Source organism: Salvelinus sp. IW2-2015, linkage group LG7, assembly GCF_002910315.2.
Source record: "Salvelinus sp. IW2-2015 linkage group LG7, ASM291031v2, whole genome shotgun sequence".
In the NCBI taxonomy this organism is placed as follows: Eukaryota; Metazoa; Chordata; class Actinopteri; order Salmoniformes; family Salmonidae; genus Salvelinus; species Salvelinus sp. IW2-2015.
This window is the reverse complement of record NC_036847.1, coordinates 5,312,988-5,331,400: the sequence shown is the minus strand read 5'-3', so window position 1 is coordinate 5,331,400 and position 18,413 is coordinate 5,312,988. Positions and strand designations below refer to the sequence as shown.

At 41.0% G+C, this 18,413-nt stretch overlaps 1 pseudogene; it reads left to right on the top strand.

Moving 5' to 3' along the window:
* The window catches only part of LOC111966891 (acid-sensing ion channel 1-like), a 36,508-nt pseudogene extending 19,520 nt beyond the window's left edge, over window positions 1-16,988 (top strand).
* Window positions 16,989-18,413: the final 1,425 nt, after the last annotated feature.

Sequence of the window (18,413 nt, the reverse complement as noted above, 5' to 3'; positions counted from 1 at the left end):
TTAATGAGCCCAATTAACAATGCGCAACTTCAATCAAAGTATTTTAAAGTGTTCTGTCTACCGTATGACAACGACAGTTCAACAAAGTCAATTTGTCTGTAAAGTTGGCATGGGAGTTGTTACAGATTTTCCAGATGACTTAGAATGCCTGCTGCATCAACAAGCAAATAACAACATTAGCACGACAGGGCTTAAACCACTCTTTGGGACAAAGATGATGKGGGCCGACTGGTCACTGATGCCTGTCGCATGGCTGCAACCACAGTTTAAATCACAATCTCTCTGCCAGTGCTATGGCTGTTTGAGACAGAAGATGAATAACTGAGCTAGTTTACAAAGGCTGTTCTAAGTCTCTGGAACATTCCCCCATAAAATAATGCTAATGGATTGAATTCACCCTGCAGAGGCATCCATTAGCAGATCAGGGACGGCCGGGGCATATTAAGGCTCCTCCAACAGCTAGGAGTGTGTGGATTAGTGATTTAGGACTTGTTCTCCACTGTCTGGCCTGGAAGGAAGGAAATGCACATTGATGTATGATTAAACACAGGAGAGCGCTAAGTGCTTTCTAATGGTGGAGAATGCACTATGAGTGACTGTCAGTGATTGACTAGGGAGCTCCAAAGATTATAGAATGTACAAACTCTTTAAGATGTGTTTTTAATCATTAGGGTGGTTAAAGAGGATTGATTCCCTTAAGTGAAGTGCCAACAAAGAGAGTAGAAAGTAAAAGGAAAGATGAGCCCAACAACCCCTGGAGGAAAACTAAGTGAAACGTTTAGATACTGTATTCAAAAAGTCACTGGAACTTTTCTTCTTCTGGTATGCTGGTGTTCACCTGTCGATGTGGCCTGTCATCTTATAGTCAACAGTGCATTAGGGGAGCCCTCCMAAACCACTGTCAGATCACGTAGGCAAACTGTAATGGGAAATAGATAGCGATGTGCKCAGACACTTAAACTGCACACCACACACAAATGCACTCATTCATCAGGAACATGCATTACATTGTAATACATCAAATCTAATTCCTAACTTCGGAAAAAAACATGTTCATTCATGAATGTATTCATAAAGCACTTGCTGACATCACACACTCGTTCATTGATTCATTTATTAATAACGAACGTCTGGCACTCTAACCTTACACAGTCATTAAAAAGTTCAATGGGAAGGAGGGAGGGTCGCGTGAAGGAGAAAGGAGTGGGGTAGTGTTTATGTGGGATAAATGAAGTATGAAGGAAGTAGAAAAACACATTTCTGKGATCTTTTATTTCAGCTCATGAAACATGGGATCAATACTGTACATGTTGCGTTTATCGTTTTCAGACCCCTTGACTTTTTCCACATTTTGTTACGTTACAGCCTTATTTTAAAATGGATMAAATAAAAAATGTCCGTCATCAATCTACACACAATACCTCATAATGACAAAGCAAAAACATTTTTTTAGACATTTTTGCAAATGTATTCAAAATAAATACAGAAGTATTCAGACCTTTTACTCAGTATTTTGTTGAAGCACCTTTGGTAGCAATATAGCCTCGAGTCTTCTTGGGTATGATGCTACAAGCTTGGCACACCTGTATTTGGGAAGTTTCTCCCATTTTTCTCTGCAGATCCACTCAAGCTCTGTCAGGTTGGATGGGGAGCGTCGCTGCACAGCTATTTTCAGGTCTCTTCAGAGATGTTAGATCGGGTATAAGTCCGGGCTCAGAGACTTCTCCCGAAGCCACTCCTGCGTTATCTTGGCTGTGTGCTTAGGGCCTTTGTCCTGTTGGAAGGTGAACCTTCGCCTGGAGCAGGTTTTCATGAAGGATCTCTCTGTACMTTGCTCTGTTCATCTTTCCCTCGATCCTGAATAGTCTCCCAGTCCTTGCCGCTGAAAAACATCTCCACAGCATGATGYTGCCACCACCATGCTTCACCRTAGGGATGGTGCCAGGTTTCCTCCAGATGTGACGCTTGGCATTCAGGCTAAAGAGTTCAATCTTGGTTTCATCAGACCAGAGAATCTTGTTTCTGGGAGTTATTCTGGGAGTTATTTAGGTGCCTTCTAGCAAACTCCAAGCGGGCAGTCGTGTGCCTTTTACTGAGGAGTGGCTTCTGTCTGGCCACTCTACCATAAAGGTCTAATTAGTGGAGTGCTGCAGAGATGGTTGTCCTTCTGGAAAGTTCTCCCATCTCCACAAAGGAACTCTGGAGCTCTGTCAGAGTGACCATCGGGTTCTTGGTCACCTCCCCGACCAAGGCCCTTCTCCCCCGATTGCTCAGTTTGGCCACGCGGCCAGCTTTAGGAAGAGTCTTGGTGGTTCCAAACTTCTTCCATCTAAGATTGATGGCCACTGTGTTCTTTGGGACCTTCAATGCTGCAGACATTTGTTGGTACTCTCCCCCAGATATGTGAATTAACACTGACGACACAATCCTGTCTCAGAGCTCTACATACACTTCCTTCGACCTCATGGCTTAGTGTTTGCTTTGACATGCACTGTCAACTGTGGGACCTTATATAGAGAGGTGTGTGCCTTTAAAATCATGTCCAATCAATTGAATTTACTACAGGTGGACTCCAATCAAGTTGTAGAAACATCTCAATGATGATTAATGGAAACAGGATGCACCTGAGCTCAATTTCCAGTCTCATAGCATAGGGTCTGAATAGTTATGTAAATAGGATATTTAGCCGTACAAAACCATCCCTAGACCGGCACATTAGACAGCACATTCCTCACTAGCTAAATGCAGCAATTTACAGGTCAGATGCGCAATTAAAGGGGAATTCTATAAAAAATATATTAAATAATTTCCTGAAAAAAAAGTTTTCTGATGGGATTTAAGCATTGACATGGCCTCAGAGCATCCGGTTTCGCTATGAACAATTGTAATTTTGAGAGTGAAAAACTAGGAAAAATAAAACTGAGAAAACATAATTTGGGATAATATAAAACATAATTTAAATTTTTTTTTTTACAGATTTTATTGGGGCCCCCTTAGAGTTGTAGGGGAGAGGGAAATAAGGTGCCTATTTGAATAGTAGAAAAGGTTGGAGACCCCCTGCAATAGCCTGTTCTGTTCAGTTTGAGAAGGAAAGAGCAAAGATGAGAAGGAGGACTGGAGGTTAACTTTGATAGCTTGCTACTACTAGGCTATAATTGATTTTATTTTATTAAAAACAATATGTTTCTTGCCCATGATGTATTGACCGGCCTCACAATAAGCCAGATTTGCACAATTTACAATATGGTGCTGGAACAATCAATCGAAATGGACAGGTCATGCTGCTGAAAGTAGGCRAATTCGAGTAGACATAATTCATTTAACCATATTTATTCTAATTAGACTTTACTAACAAAAGAGGGCTTTGTGTTGGAGCCTATTTCTTCCTATTTAAGAAATGAAAGGTAGGCCTACCTGTTTGACAGACGAAATTAGGCTATAGGCTGCTATATCCATAGATGTGTTGGTCAATTCCTCCACCCACCATGCAGTCTTTAAATAGCCTACCTCATGTAAATAGTGTCATGACTGTCCTGTGAGGATCACAATGGATCAGATCAACTTGGCAATGGCTGACAATAACCAGACTCTCTTCCAGGGGGGGAGGAGGGAACTGCCCGGTTGACAGCTCACACTCGGTTGTAAATTAAGCCAGAGAGGGCACTCTCTTGCTCTTTAGTATCAATCAAAGTGATGTCTTTGGTCACAGACACCTTTGCCCGCCCAACACTCTAACGTCCAGAAAGTGAATAATTAAACAATATTTCTAACGTAACGATGTGGGAAATGGTCAGTGGGGAACTATGGGGGGAAAAAATGTAATATTGCTTTTCATTTTGTGATGTTATTAAAAACTGTATGGACCAAATACTGTAACTTGGAAAGGATACCACCTAAATCTGTGAAGTGTTCATCCAATATGTAATGCATAGGATATGATAAATGATGAACGTATTTTTGTTAATATATGAATGTGATTTTAGGAGTCATACGAGATAACTTATAATCATATCCTTTGCACATTAAGTAGCCGCGCCTCGAGTGAGGTCAGAGAGCTTGTCAGCATGATGGAATGCCCCTTTTGACTAAGAGTGCAAAAAGGCTTGGAAGAGGAATCAACCTTTTGACCGGGAAAAGTGAGGCCAGAGAGCTACACGTTTGAAATGGTTGAAACTCTCAACCTCAACACAAGGTGAAGAAAATGAACTTACCAGACCAGGACATTGCCAGTCTGCAGCTKCGCGTGTAAAGTGTTTCAGACTCTGATTATCCACACGAGATGGAGAAAGGAGAAAACTCCCCTCTCAGACAATCACTGGTACGGCTAAGAGGAAGTTCTGAGGAAACATCCCATATAGACCGGACAACTAAGAAGAAGGACATTGTGACCTTTGGTGGACAATCAGAGCATGTACAAGTCACCCACAGGAAAGGCCCACCAAACCCTTTCCAAGAAGGCTTGGTTCCGACAGAGGAACGAACAAAGGCATTTCACACGTAAATACATTCATGATTTCCTACTCCAAACGGGCGGCGGTTCGTGAGCAAACTATATGATTAACATTACTGTGAGAATCGTTCTGAAATGTCTCGATGATAAGTGTGCCCCCCCCCCCTCCATCTATGTTGTGACAAGCCGTCATATCTTGTCAGTCCACTAGGAACCTTTGTCTCATGTAAGTGTGTGTATTCTGTGTTATTATTTAGTTAGCTAGTAAATAAATGATTAAACCAATTGTGTAGTACTGAATAATGCGCAAGGCTGGGGGTTTTGCAGATCCAAGAAGGTTACGATTGTTCAGAATGAGCATTTGACAAGAGGTAATAATTAATAAGATGACTGTTTATCAATGAAATAGGGTTGAATTTAGAGTTGAGTCAACTCATAGAGTTGAATTTGGGAGATGGTAAGTCTCTTGAAAACTTATTCTGTGGCGCCCCAAATCCTAATGAGATAATTGCTACATGATTAATTTAATCAGGTAACAATTAAACATAGTTAGGGGATTAAATAAATAACAGTCATCAGATTAATTAAAGTAAAGTCACGACAATAGCGTGCCAGTGAATGGCTGTTAAGTTAAAATCAAGAATTAGGGAGGACAATTGGAATTGAGGGGGTATGAGAGGGTATGCCATAGACCTACCTTTAATTAATTAATTATTTAATTAATTAAAGAAAATGGCAAGAAGCACAGGCCTAACCCTTGTTAGCTTAACATTTTGAAGAAAATAAAACGGATCCGATATAAAGTGATCTAGAACTGTGCTTTGGTCCGCAATGCTTTATGCTAGAAATTGTTTTGTTTCTTTGACATTCAGAGGCTGACTTTGCATGGGAAGTCATCTAATTCTGCCACTATCAATTGATTAAGCTATTCACTTTCCGTACAATAGAAGATGTTTAAACTCAGACAGCTTTTAGGGAAACACTTGTGACCTTGTCTCGTTGGGTTAAGTTATGGAAGAAGAGTAGACGGCAGTTAAAGCTTACATTTTTCTGTGTCGGTAGGCCTACTGTCTGGGGTGGAAAGGTAGGCCTACTGTCTGGGGTGGAAAGGTAGGCCTACTGTCTGGGGTGGAAAGGTAGGCCTACTGTTGTGATAAATAGGCTACTCTGCGGTGGAAAGAGTAGGCCTCACTTTTGAACGTACATGCTCAGATTCATGATGACGTCTCAGTTTTAATTATTTACAAACAGGACAGTTTTAGTTGAAAACAAGACGCACTGATTTGGCATTGAAGAAATATGATTAGATGAACACATAGCCTAGCAAGGGTTTAGGTAAATAGATTTTGCTGAAGGGAGGGCCATCCATATTCATTTCAGAGAGTTCCGATTTTTTAGAAATAAGGCCGTGCTCATAATTTAATTTGACAAAAATTGTCCTCCCTAATTTTAAACAGCCCCGACCACACTGGTGTGTGTGTGTGGTGTGCGTTGAAAGATGGCAAGGCTGAGCCATTTAACTGCCCTTAGCATGCACAAATTCAGTCGTCAATCATTGTGTGTGTTTGTCAGCCTTCTCTCTAATCGCAGATGTGTCCTGTTGTAGCATAGCGCCGAGCAAAGGTCCGCTCCCAGCTTCGCACAGTGAAACGGAGTCCTCTCTCTCTTTACCTCCTTTCTCTCTTTATTTTCTCTCTTCTTTCTCTCTTACCTTCTTTTCTCTTTATCTCCTTTTCTCTCTTTACCTCCTTTTCTCTCTTTACCTCCTTTTCTCTCTTTACCTCCTTTTCTCTCTTTACCTCCTTTTCTCTCTTAACTTCTCCCTCGTTTTCTATCTCCTTCTTTCCCTCGTTACCCCTCTCTCACCTTTTCTTTCTCCCGTCCCCCTCTCTCTTTCTTCATAAATAGGCTGTGACTCGAATCGCACGCCTCAAGTTACTGTATAGTTAGTTATTTAAAGACGGTGTCAGAAAGACAAATGACTTATAACTTACAGACGACATGAACATATTTCCATGCATTCCTTACTGCCCTTTCTGTGCCCTGCATCGCCAGATGTGCTCTTTGTTTACTCATTGAGTTTCTCATAGCATTGCTTCAGTCCTCCATCTGGGGGCCTAGCATGACTTCTGACATGCTGCGACAGCTTCTTTCCTAAGCCATCATAACAGCTGTTGAGTTCATACAGCAACCATACCATTCTGTTTGATACTTTCTGAGTGTTGTTTGTTCCCTTGACCAGAAGGCAGCTTCTTCGCAGGCATGTTTGGTCTCCATGGTAACAGCAGGTCTATTTTTATTTTTTATTTAACCTTTATTTTAACACCGGAGTCATGCTGAGACCAAGGTCTCTTTCACAGATGAGCCCTGTATACACATAACTACACACTATGCACATCAATATACAAAACAGTATCCAAAACATGACGCTCCTTTCCATGACAGACTGACCAGGTGAATCMWKWTKMAAGCTATGATCCCTCAATCAGTGTAGATGAAGGGGAAGAGACAGGTTAAAGAAAGATTTGTTAAGCCTTGAGACATGGWTTGTGTATGTGTGCTATTCAGAGGGTGAATGGGCAAGACAATTCAAGTCAATATTAGGAAGGTGTTCCTAATGTTTGGTGTACTCAGTGTACATATCAATACACACCAAAATTCACATCAATACACGACAACCAAAACACAAATCATAGAAGGCAAACACACTATTCAGTAAGAAATTGCCCTAGAGGCCCCCAGTTCATTCTACTTTAGAGAGCCTTGGAGATCGTTCCACAAGTAAGGTGCAAAAAAAACTCAAAGCAGATTTACCTAACTCAGTGGAGGGATATCCAGAGTTAGCCAACCCTGAGACCAGGGCTGATATCTTGTACGTTTTTTTATTTATATTTTTTTACGTCTGTAAGTAAACAATGAAGTAAGGTACAGCGTTTTTGAAGGAATGTTTTAGAAACAAAAAGCGTTCARTGCATCGATCTACCAGACATCAAAGAGGGTCAGCCTACTTTCTGATACAGAATGCAGTGCTGGCTTTTTTTCAATCCAGATACCCAGATTTATAAGCGGGGACACGATCCATAAAGGCACCATCCAATGTATACTGAACAAAAAAAAGACGCAACATGTAAAGTGTTGGTTCTGTGTTTCATGAGCTGAAATGAAAGATCCCAGGAATTTTCCATACGCACAAAAATATTATCTCTCTCAAATGTTGTGCACAAATTTGTCTACATCCCTGTTTGTGAGCATTTTTCCTTTGCCAAGATAATCCATCCACTTGACAAAGGTGGCATATCAAGAAGATGATTAAACAACATGATCATTACACAGGTGCCTGGGACAGTACAACACAATGTCACAGATGTCTCAAGTTTTGAGGGGGTGTGCAATTGGCATGCTGACTGCAGGAATGTCCACCAGAGCTCTTGCCAGAGAATTTAATTATAATTTCTCTACCATAAGCCGCCTCCAATGTTGTTTTAGAGAATTTGGCAGTACGTCCAACTGGCCTTATAACCGCAGCCCACGTGTAACCACGCCCGCCCAGGACCTCCACATCTGGCTTCTTCACCTGCGAAAGGGTCTGAGACCAAGCCAACCAGACAGCTGATGAAACTGAGGGTTTGCACAACCAAAGAATTTCTGCACAAACTGTCAGAAACCATCTCAGGGAAGCTAATCTGCGTGCTTGTCATCCTCACCAGAGTCTTGACCTGGACAAATGCTCACCTTCGATGGCCACTGACACCCTGGAAAAGTGTGCTCTTCACGGATGAATCCCGGTTTCAACTGTACCGGGCAGATGACAGCGTGTATGGCGTTGTGTGGGCAAGGGGTTTGCTGATGTTGTGAACAGATTACCCCATAGTGGCGGTGGGGTTATGGTATGGGCAGGCATGAGCTACAAACAATGAACACAATTGCATTTTATCGATGGCAATTTGAATGCACAGAGATACTGTAATAATGATATTGCACAGCCCCAAGTCGCAAGGATCTGTACACAATTCCTGGAAGCTGAAAATGTCCCAGTTCTTCCATGGCCTGCATACTCACCAGACATGTCACCCGTTGAGCATGTTTGGGATGCTCTGGATCGACCTGTACGACAGCGCGTTCCAGTTCCCGCCAATATCCATCAACTGCGCACAACTATTGAAGAGGAGTGGGACAACATTCCACAGGCCACAGTCAACAGCCTGATCAACTGGAGATGTGTCGCGCTGCACTAGGCAAATGGTGGTCACATCAGATACTGACTGGTTTTCTAATCCACGCACCTACTTTTTTTAAGGTATCTGTGACCAACAGATGCATATGTATTCCCAGTCATGTGAAACCCATACATTAGGGCCTAATTTATTTATTTCAATTGACTGATTTYCTTATATGAACTGTAACTCAGTAAAATCTTTAAAATTGTTGCATGTTGTGTTAATATTTTTGTTCAGTGTACATATGCATAAAATATACATCATATATTTTTACATGATTTGGAGAATATATACTTGGTTTGACCTGCATTAAGTACCAATTTCAGTTCAACAAAGGCTTTCTGCAAAGGAGGAAGGCAGATTGAAGCTCCGAAAGAACTTGTTCAACCGTGGGGCCAATAGCATACACAACAGTGTGTCGTGTCTTTGCTATCATTAAATGAAGTCTTTTAGTTTTTATCAAAGATTCTCTGTAATTAGTATTACGCGATTAAACTGATTAATCATGTAACTGTAATTAACTAGGAAGTCGGGGCACCAAGGAAAATATTCAGATTACAAACTTATAGTTTCCTAATATAACTTTTCAGATATTTTATATCTGATCAATTAGTCTTCGAATTAATGAATTATTTACTTTACCTCACGTTAGTCTCATTCCAAACGTCGTAAATTGTCAGTTATCTGCACGAACCCAGTCTTCACTATGAGTCATCCATACATCAATTGTCTTAAATCATTTATTTACTAACTAAGTAATTCACAGAAATGCATAAACAAACAAACAAAATAAATATGGTTACAAGAAATGATAGGGGAATTTGCCCTAGTGGGCTAAACCGGCATGGCGGCTTGTTAGACAAAAGGGAAGTGGGTGTCAGCTGAGAAGTCACTACAGAGTTGATAATTATAACAATTGAAATGCTAATCCTTTGCACATGAACGCTCACTCATTCGGGAACAACTGCTATCAATATATATATTTACGCTCAGTGTGTCGTCTTGATCGCTGTTGAAAAGTTTGTTTCTTTTGTAGAATGTCCGTCCTCTCTCTCTGTGTCGTGGTTAGAATGGATTGTCCAGAGTGACATTCATTCATTTCGTTATAGAATGGATGTTTCGGAGGTTGTCGTTCTTCGCATTCAATGATACCGAATTCCTAGCTGCAGACTAGTAATTAATATCAAAGACTTGTTCTTATTCTGTCGATATCGATAGTCTAAGAGGTTAACCACGTGGTATGGTTAAAAGATTCAGCAGTCGTCTCTACCTTTGTCTCTACCTTTGAGAGAAAACATGGTCTGTAACCTTTGTCCTCTCGTAATGGAGAAAAACATGGTCTACTGAGAATTTCTCAAAGTTGAGGTTTTATTCGGGATTGCTGAAAAGGGCCTGAACACTTAGAAGACATTGCTAGGAAGGATCTAAGCTAAAAGTTGATTAATGATTTGAACAGTTTTGCTAGGGACGACAATTTTGAGATAGGATAATTATTTAGGTCGAAAGGATCACCACCTTTGTGGAGCGGGAGCACATGGTCCGCCTTCCAAACCCTGGGATTAGCACCAGAGATAATCATGAGTAGGAAGTTGTTGAAATGAAAACAAAGATCTAGTGTAGATTAACACTGACCCCCAGTGGCAAGTTACATCTACTATGGCTCTGCTATTGTGATGGATTCTTCCAGGACATCTGGTCTTGCTATCTTATTCCAATTTCATATTTTTCCTCTTTCTCCTCAGGTGTTCACTCGCTATGGGAAGTGTTACACGTTCAACGCGGGGGTTGAGGGCCGCACCCCTCTCATAACTACCAAGGGAGGGATGGGTAACGGGCTGGCGCTCATGCTTGGGAATTCAGCAGGATGAGTACCTCCCTGTGGTGGGAGAGACAGGTGAGGACAAAAGTGTGTGTGTGTGTGTGTGTGTGTGTGTGTGTGTGTGTGTGTGTGTGTGTGTGTGTGTGGTGTGTGTGTGGTGGTGGTGTGTGTGTGTGTGTGTGTGTGTGTGTTGTTTGTTTGTGGTTTAAGGTTACAGTTTCGTTACACAGCTCACACGTGTGTTGCTCTATCAAACAGACTACTCTAGCTGCTCGCTGGAGCCAGTGGGTTCATTAGTTAAATAAAACATGCATGGATGGTGCAGTGACCTCTGCCTCTGTTCCCCTACCCACAGATGAGACCACATTTGAGGCTGGGATCAAAGTTCAGATCCACAGTCAGGAGGAGCCTTCCTTCATCGACCAGCTGGGCTTCGGGGTTGCACCTGGGTTCCAGACCTTTGTTTCCTGCCAGGAACAACGGGTAGGGACGTTACCCTTATTTGTACAACTTTATTTCAACAAAGAAGTCATAACTTTACAATATGCCATCAGCACCACCTGTGTAACTGTTGTAATGCTGAACACCTATAACTTGTAGCTAATGTGTTGTTATTTGTGTGTGTGTGTGTGTGTGTGTGTGTGTGTGTGTGTGTGTGTGTGTGTGTGTGCTAGCTGATATATTTGCCCCCACCCTGGGGGGACTGTAAGGTGACACGGATAGACTCAGAATTCTTTGAGTCCTACAGCATCACCGCCTGCCGTATCGACTGTGAGACGCGCTACCTGGTAGAGAACTGTAACTGTCGCATGGTACATATGCCTGGTAGGTGAACCCTGACATCCAGCCGTTTACCTAGTCTGGACTTTTTACGTTTTCAAGTTCAACTTATATTGATTGATTATCTCTCTGTGTGCAGGAGATGCCCCATACTGCACCCCTGAGCTGTACAAAGAGTGTGCTGATCCAGCTCTTGGTAAGGAATAGATCCAGACTGTTGTTTCTTAGACCATAGCAACTATATTTTGGGCCCTATATCACTATCACAATGCTGCGGCCTTTCTCTTTGCCCCCAGACTTCCTGGTGGAGAGAGACAACGATTTTTGTGTGTGTGAGACACCGTGCAACATGACCAGATACAGCAAAGAGCTGTCCTTCGTCAAGATCCCCAGCAAGGCCTCTGCCAAGTATCTGGCCAAGAAATACAACAAGTCAGAGCAATACATAGCGTGAGTCTTGTGTTCCAAACACCAGATAAAAACATTACAGTGATTATGGAGTACCCGGCAAGAAATGGCAAATACGTTTGCTTTGGGCTTTGGCCCTTGCATCTTTTACTCTTCAGTTCCATTTCCAATACACAGCAACGAAATAATGATTTTCTCTATCAGAACCTTCATATGTAAACTGTTTGCTGTTTAGATGTTGAATATGGTCTCTTCCTGTAACAGTGACAATATCCTGGTTCTGGACATCTTCTTTGAGGCTCTAAACTATGAGATGATCGAACAGAAGAAAGCCTATGAAGTAGCAGGACTTTTAGGTATTTCAATGATGATGAAAAACAAACATGGATTTTCTTTTAAAGGATACTTTGTTGGAAATGTGTATCTTTTGGAGAAGTTTATTATCTTTGATAATCGTGTTCTTCTCTGTTCCTCCCAGGTGATATTGGTGGTCAGATGGGTCTTTTCATTGGAGCCAGTCTCCTTACTATTCTGGAGCTGTTTGACTACATCTATGAGGTCATCTTTTAATTCTCTCTAGTACTCTACAGTGACAGAAAACAACCACGTGTCCGTTATGCTTTCTGCCTGACTCATTATTTTAAGCTCTTAGAAAATCAGAAAAGTATGCTTGCTACACATAACTCTCAAAGAGAGAGGCACACACACAGGAATGACTCCAAAAATGTCCACCTTTTCTCTTACCAGCCTTTGTCTCAAATCGAGAGCATCACTGACCTTCGTATCTATGTTTCCTTACAGGTGATAAAGTACAAGCTCTGTCGAAGCTCAGATAAGAAACACAAGCACAGCAACAACAACGACCAGGGAGCTGTTCTGAGCCTGGACGATGTGAAATGTCACGTCAGTAACTTTCACTAAGCATTTGCAGCTCTCAGAAGAAGGCAGCCATATTGCTTCATGTCTAAACATCTCAATTAAGAATTTCATGTGCATGAAGCCAGGTTGTTTTTGTAAAAGAAAATGTGTTCTAAAAGAACGTACCTGGTGAGGTTCATGAATGTGGTGGGGGGATATTCCTAGTTTTACCTTGCACACAGCAGGATACTAGACAACCAATCAAATGAGCCACATGCATCCCTTAGATTTCATTGGCTAATGTAAATTGCTTTGCAACAGAACAATGGAATGCCAAATCAAAGATCCAAATATAGAAAAGTATTATCTCCAAAACTTCAGCTGATATTTTTTTGAGCAACAGTATAGTTAAAATGGATATCAATGGAGGTTGTGGTGTTGTGTATCAGCTTGAGAAACATGTCTTCACCCCATCAATTTCCATCAAGTTGTCTCATCTATATTTTTTGGAAAATCTTAAAATCTTAGTGTCTAATTTAAAAGGGTGCTTTCTAAAAATGTTTAAAGCATATCTACAAAAGGATACACTTTTAAATGCTATGTTGTCCCTTAACTCTGCTTTTCTCACTGGGTGTCTTTCATGAGTTTACAGGGTAAGTAGCATAAACATAACCACATGTAACATATGGATTGTCCTTAAAATACATATCAAAAGTCCAAATGCACTCATGACTACTGGTTTCAATTACATTTTCGGMCAACTTACAAACAAATACTTTATGAATTTATTGTTACAAATCAAAGTGCAAGGTTGCTAGCCAACTAGCCTATTCATGGTATCACTACTAGCCTGCTAATGTTAGCCCTACCAGCCTGCTAACATCATGTTAGCACTGAATGAGTCAGCCAGTTGCTATCAACACCTAGCTTACTGCTACATTAAAGTAAACCAATGTTTTGGAAATACACAACGCCACCTAACCAGTTATCAAAATAATGTTAGCTATACAGTATGAAGTTATCTTAGCCAGCCAGGTAACAATAGCTATTTAGCCAACTAGCTATTAGCCCAGCCAGCCTAGCCAACCACCACAAACACATCACAACTATAACCGCAGATCAAAAGCAAAGAAAGAGCAGAGACTTACAGATTCATGGCTGGGGCCCATCCGATAGTAACACTTTTAAAAGAGTACAGGCTGAGTTAGCTACCAAAGCAAGGGGGAGGCGGGCGCTTCACCAGGGAGGAAGAGTCAGGAAAATCCAATAGCTATATAGTGAGAAAAATCCAAAATAGATAGATTCCAGATGTCAGTCAGCTAGTGGGCTAGCACCAAGCCAAGGTGAAAGAAGTTACAAAACTCCTGTAGCCAGAGAACATGCCAAAAAGTTGACAAAACAAAAAGGAGAACAGATGCTGTACTACACAATTAGAGCAAGCAGGTATGATTTTCTCTTTCTTTTTGAGCCCACAGCAAGAAGGCACCATAACACAGTCACAAAGTCCATGGAGAGCATCATGATGCAGCATGGCCGCACGTGCCCCATCTGTTCATTGTTTACATCACACTTCCTTCTGATTAGTGGATTGTAGCTCACCACCATCAACACTTGGTCTGGAATGTAATTACATGCTAGCATGGCTAATGGCTAACGATAACCAGCTTGAGCTAGCTACCGAGCTAGCATACAAACTCGGTAGCACAGAGTAGATTATCCATATTACGGTGAGAAATAGTGCATTGTGGGTAGTTTAGAGGATATCAGTAAATTAGTTTATAAACATGTAATAACCCAAATATATAACTATGTTTGTACTTATAGGTAACCAGATCGTGACTACAACTAAGTTACTTAAGCAATAAGACCCGAGGAGGTGTGGTATATGGCCAATATACCACGGCTAAGGGCTGTTCTTAATCACGACGCAACGCGGAGTGCCTGGACACAACCCTTAGCCGTGGAATATTGACYATATATCACAACCACTGAGGTGCCTAATTGCTATTATAAACTGGTTACCTACATAATATTTTTTTGTCATACCTGTGGTCTGTTATACCACAGCTGTCAGACAATCMGCATTCAGGGCTTGAACCACCCAGTTTACAATAAGTCTTTGATCACACTGTGTTGTTACATTGGTGACTAAAAACTCATGCTTCCTACCCTTTAAGTTTAACTTGTCTTTTTGTTTTGTTATTGGCTCATACTCCCACTCTTTTTTTGTCACCAACTATCCATTTCACATTATCCACCCCAGTCTCTCCGTGACAATTCTCATCCACCACCTCCATACTCTGCCAATATGCTACCTTATCACACAGAGCGGAGCAACTCAGAGGACTTCACCTGCTGAGCCAATTAGAACACAAGATAGTAAGGAAGTGGAGCATTTCAGTTTCATTCAAAAGTAGACAGAAGTCAGAGTATAAAGCTTATTTGTACAGAATCTTGATGATGGGTAATGCGTAACACTTCAATAGCACTTAGATCTCCACTGGTGCAAGATTAGTGATAGCCACGTATAGCTTGCTTGATGATAATTACTGCAGCCCACAACGTCATGAAACTGGCTATTTCATCCCATGTATACTGAGCAAAAACATAAACTAAACATGCAACAATTTCAACAATTTTACTGAGTTACAGTTCATATAAGGAAATCAGTCAATTGAAATAAATTCATTAGGCACTAATCTACAAATTTCACATGACTGGGCAGGGGAGCAGCCATGGGTGGGCCTGGGAGGGCATAGGCCACCCACTTGGGAGCCAGACCCAGTCAATCAGAATACAGAAATACTCCTCAGTTTCATCAGCTGTCTGGGTGGCTGGTGTCAGATCATCCTGCAGGTGAAGAAGCCTCTATGGGAAGGTCCTGGGCTGCGGTGGTTGCACGTTGTCTGTGGTTGTGAGGCCGGTTGGTCGTACTGCCAAATTCTCAAAAACAATGTTGGAGGCAGCTTATGGTTGAGAAATGAACATTCAATTCTCTCGCAACAGCTCTGGTGGTCTTTCCTGCAATCAGCATGCCAATTGCATGCTCCCTCAAAACTTGAGACATCTGTGTTATGTGACAAAACTGCACATTTTAGTGGCCAATTATCGTCCGCAGCACAAGGTGCACCTCTGTAATAATCATGCTTGTTTAATCTGCTTCTTGATATGMCACACCTGTCAGGTGGATGGATTATATTGGCAAATAAGAAATGCTCACTAAAAAGAATGTAAACAAATTGTGCACAAAATTTGAGAGAAGTACGCWTTTTGTGCWTATGGAACATTTCTGGGATTTTTATTTCAGCTCATGRAACATGGGACCAACACTTTACATGTTGCGTTATATTTTTGTTCAGTACAAAATACAATTGTTCTTGTGTCTTCTGAGAATGTAATTTTACTCGGGCTACATGTAGATATAGAGACCAGGACTAAGGAATTTTGGCTTTGGGTGTGTGATGGTGGGAAATGTCCTCTGATCAACTTGTAGATATTGGTTGAATGTGTGATGAGATCTTCAGGGCTCACCACTGGGTTGCATGTATGTCATCATAAACTGTGTGTTTTCTGTAAGCAGTATATTGGCATGTTTGTCCATGTTACATATGTTGTCTGTTTATGTGTATGGTTGTGTGTGTGTGTGTGGGTGGGTGGGGGGTGCATGCTTTATTTGAGTGTGTCTGTTTGTGTTTTGAATGTACGTGTGTGTGATACTTCAAAAGTAATACACTTTCTCAAGTTGATGAATAACAGTCATGAAATTGGCCCGTTTTCTAATTTACTCCCTCTGTCCAATTGGTCAAGTTGACACAATTCAATGAAGTTGCATTTTCATAATGTATTATAGTGTAAAAACCAATACATTTTTTAATTGAAAAGATTGTTCACCATTTTCTAAGAAATAAAAGTCCAAATGGTGCTTTCTTGTTAATAGTTTTAGAGCTAAATGAATAGACTAGATAGAACTATGATGACAGATGTCAAACCMCCTCTTTGACAATGGTAATATTGCCTGATTCCCCAATGTTAAACAATTGGACCACTGTTACTACARTATATTTTAGTATGAACCWTTGGAGGTAGTTAGGAACACCTACAAATGATGWAGCCAATCTCTTATCACTCATGCCTCATATAACCATGCTAGATGTCTTTCTCATAGGAAAAGGGKAGTTRTATGATAGTGTGTAACTGTGTAGTGTTATTCTCAAGCACAACAGTATCATCAACATGTAAATTGAATGTAAATAAAATGCTGCAAGTAAGGAATATGGATAATGTTCTGATCGTGATTACAGAGTCTTGCCTATTGTTGTTGATGTAATTAATGTAGCTACAGTATGTGTATGTGATCTTACCTTTGTTTTTCTATTAATACTATGCCTACCAGTTTACATGTTTTCAAATGTTTTATTTGTCTCCAAAGCAACAATAAAGTATAATGACATTTCAATTCAGCGGAATCTGGCTTCATTTTTGGCAATATCTGAAGTCGGTCTTTATAATTTTTTTATGATGGCCCAAACTCCTTACAACTGTTTCATATCCATGCTAGCTATACCTTTCCTGTACTACAAAGCACGTACAATACTTCCCAGAACTTAATCTTAAAAGGAATTACCATACCAAAATATTTGTTCACAACATGGGGTCAAGGAAGTTTACAACCAGGGTCTATGTAAACCATGTCTGAATAGGCACTTTCTGTGTAAAAAACAACWGAAAACTTCCTCTATTTGACCATATTGTCAAATCTAAACTGCTGAATATATTATTATATTGGAATGTCTGTGTTTCCTTGTGACCAGTTCCTCCCCCCAACAAGGTCCCCTTTTGTTACAACACTTCAATAGTGTCTCACACAAGACTCCCTCCTTCTGCCAGTTAGTGTTGGTTACGAGATTATGGTCTGTGAAATGTACAATTGAGACAATGAACAACACCCATACCCAGCTGAGGACAGCAGAGGAGATGAATGCTGCATGCACATCTTCTGCATGAGACACACTAAACCCATTGAGATTAGTCACAGTATTGGGAGGATAGTTAAAGATGGCTAAAATACAAACGGGCAGGGTAGTAAAAATGTAATTGAAGGAGAGATGCATCCCTGCCTGAGGGAAAGGTGTAACAAAGTAAATATTTTGCCCTCTCCTTTTAAATCTGCCGAGTTGCAGATATGAAATAATTTGAATTGAGATCAGTGGAATGTTGAGTATGCCAGCCCTGCTAAACTAATCTGTAACAAAGGCTGGTTTTTATTCAAGGTGTACATATCCAAGGTCATCCAAGGTTATGATGCAAGTCTCAGCTTTGATTTAATAGTTTCTCATTAAGAATTATGAAGAGCTGTATGTCCCTCAAAGTGTGACTTTTAATTTTCTAAATTTCATTAATTAAAATTGTCCCACATGGATCCGTTAGCCAAATTACTTTTCAGCTAGGTTAGGCTACTCGACAACGACTGGCAGAGTTCGATTAAGCTGAACCGTGGAGCACTGGTCTATGGCCCGTGACGTGAACGGACAAAAGCTGTGAGGGAAGAGCCCTTCTCAAATCGAACAGTATTTTGCGCCGCTCGGTCATGTTGTCAACAAGGCAGCATCGTCGTTCAGAAACATACAACAAATCTCTTTGTATATGTTCGAAATATATGTTCGAATTAAAGCGTATTTAACATCAGCAATCCCTTTTGCATGAAAAACAGAGAATCCTGCTCATTAATCCACGTGCTTAAGCGCTTAACCTACGTCACTTTTGTTTTGAGACGACTTCGCCATGGCTCACGCCTGGTAGGCAGCCGGGTTTCAAAACGAATGCAAATACTTTCCCCCCGGTGTAATCTCCTTCACCGGGGCAAAACGGACCAGATAATCGA